Below are 2,675 nucleotides of genomic sequence, written 5' to 3' on the forward strand. Positions count from 1 at the left end.
TCTTTCTTTTTTAATTGACTCATCACTGATTTAATCTAAAATAGATCAAAAAAAAGAAGAAATAAATCCCATTTTTTTCATTTTCATGAGATGTATAAAAAAACAATGGAAGTTAAGATTTGAATCTTTACTCTTTTCATCTGATTACGAAAATCAAAAAATAATAGGGAGGGGTTTTCGTATCTATCAGATAGACTGAACAGTTGTCACTGTTATAGATATTCTATAATATAGAATTGAAATAATTTCAGTTTAAATAATTTAAGGGATCGCAAATGTTTTTCACAAAAACCAAAAAATTATTGTCATTGAAATAGAACGATACATACCATATAAGCTAAACATTTCCCCATTTTATATGATTCTATCATATGTATTTTCTTTAACATGGGGTTGAGTAATATTTCAATAATTGACTCTTGTGATAAAGTGAATAAAATAAAAGGGATAGGATAAATCACCCCTGCCTCAATCGTTACATAGATTTCCAATTTTTCATTAGAACCAAACACGAAATACCTAAATAAAATGAGATTCAAAGAAAAAATATTGGCTCCATAACATATTTCTATATGATATGGAACTTGATCATTTGTTAATGAGATTCGAAGAGACACGGGTAATTAAATTAATATGGATTAACTCCTATCCACTCCCCTACTTCTTTCTATGGGAATAATGGAGCATAAAAAAATGGATATGCGCTGGGACGGAAGGATTCGAACCTCCGAATAGCGGGATCAAAACCCGGTGCCTTACCACTTGGCCACGCCCCATTTCAATTTCTAATCTACACTAAGAAACAATAATATTGGTATTGGTTGTTTGTCAACTCCAGTCCAAATATCTATATATCTATAGAATAGATTGGTACTAGGATTTTGATACATATAGATATAGAATTCAACTTAATTTATTGATCATTACATAGAATTCAAGTAAGATATTGTATGAAAGTATGATTTCTTCTATTCTCCTTTGAGAATTGGAGGATTTTTGGTTGGGTGGGTTCAAAGAAAAAGAAGGATTTTTTGTCTAGCTTACTTACTTTCTTCCTTTTTCCTTATATCAAAAACTCAATCAAAGTGCAATTATCTCCAAGAACAAAATGTCTGTTATGCTTAATATCGTTAGTTTGATCTGTATTTGTATTAATTCTGCCCTTTATCCGAGTAGTTTTGTCTTCGGCAAATTGCCAGAAGCCTATGCTTTTTTGAATCCAATCGTAGATGTTATGCCAGTCATACCTGTGCTTTTTTTTCTCTTAGCTTTTGTTTGGCAAGCTGCTGTAAGTTTTCGATGAGATCCTTAATAATAATATCTTAGAAAATGCATGATTTCTTCGAGAAAAAATTCTAACAATTGAAAAATCAGATAAGTTTTAGAGTATGAACCCTCGATTCGCACACTGAAATTCTTGGATAGGCGCCATAAATCAGGCTTACCCCCACTTCCTCCCTTTTGACCCTTTTCCAGTGAAAGACCCTAACCCTATTAGGGTCTCCCACAATATCTAATTTGGATATAAACGAAAATTTTTTTTAATGAAAAACAAATGAATTTGTGATAATTCATTTCTATTTCTAGAAAAAAACCTCATTTCTTGGTGTCAAAATAGGATATGTGGTAGAAAAATGGAAGATCTACTCTCTTTTTTTTTCCAAAAAATCATCTTGGAGATTGTGTAATGCTTACTCTGAAACTCTTCGTTTATACCGTAGTGATATTTTTTGTTTCTCTCTTTATCTTTGGATTCCTATCTAATGATCCGGGGCGTAATCCTGGACGTGAAGAATAAAATCCAAAGGGTTTTTTCCTTGGTTAATTTTCAAATTTTCTTAGGATTTTATCTATTCCACACGTTTAACTAAGATTTTCAAAATTTGAAAAAAAAAAATAAATCAAGTCATCAACGGAAACGGAAAGAGAGGGATTCGAACCCTCGGTACGAATAACTCGTACAACGGATTAGCAATCCGACGCTTTAGTCCACTCAGCCATCTCTCCCAATTGAAAAAGATAATTACTACATTACACATAATGTAAGGAGTCTTTCTTTCTCTCTCTTCTTTCTCTATTCTATTATATATAGAGAGATCCACAAATCAGGAAATTCCTTTATCTAAAAGAGGGGCTCGAACGCGCCAACAATTGAACTAAAGAAAAATAAGGAAGACCTCTTTGTGTTGATTTTGTTCGAAAGGCCCTTCTTATTCTGATGGCCTGGCCTGGTCAGTACCTAGCCGGGCCTTTTTTTTGTTCCAAGGAATTATAGATAAATACTAATTTATCTGATATCTGATTTGAAAACAAAATACTTGTTTTTTTATTATATTATTATATTCAATTGAATATTTTATATTCAAGCAACAACAAAAAGAAGAAAGACTATTTACATTCTTTTTGTTGTTAAATTTTATTTTCATTTTCTGAACTAAAAAATAAACTAGCGATTTTTCCACAATGCATTTTTCTGTTATGATTTTAGTGTTTTTTTTCGATCCGTATCTATCTTCTTCAGCAAAAGAGAAAACTTTAGTTATTTAATTTAAATTAAATGAAGCTGCTTTTCCGAATCTCATTAAATTTTGATCTCCCCACGAAAAAGTTCAACACTCTCATTTTGCTGATTCTTTGCTGATCCTATCTTAATCATCCTCAATTATCTTGTTCGA

The 2,675-nt window shown here is 31.4% G+C and overlaps 1 non-coding gene across 1 annotated transcript; it reads right to left on the minus strand.

The window, feature by feature from the left end:
• Positions 1 to 1,919: 1,919 nt before the first annotated feature.
• TRNAS-GCU (transfer RNA serine (anticodon GCU)) lies at positions 1,920 to 2,007 on the minus strand. Its single transcript has one exon. It is a non-coding gene; the product is annotated as a tRNA-Ser (tRNA).
• Between the last annotated feature and the right edge of the window lie 668 nt (positions 2,008 to 2,675).

This window comes from Sesamum indicum, unplaced genomic scaffold (assembly GCF_026168435.1).
Source record: "Sesamum indicum cultivar Baizhima isolate 11 unplaced genomic scaffold, ASM2616843v1 HiC_scaffold_65, whole genome shotgun sequence".
NCBI classification, from domain to species: Eukaryota; Viridiplantae; Streptophyta; class Magnoliopsida; order Lamiales; family Pedaliaceae; genus Sesamum; species Sesamum indicum.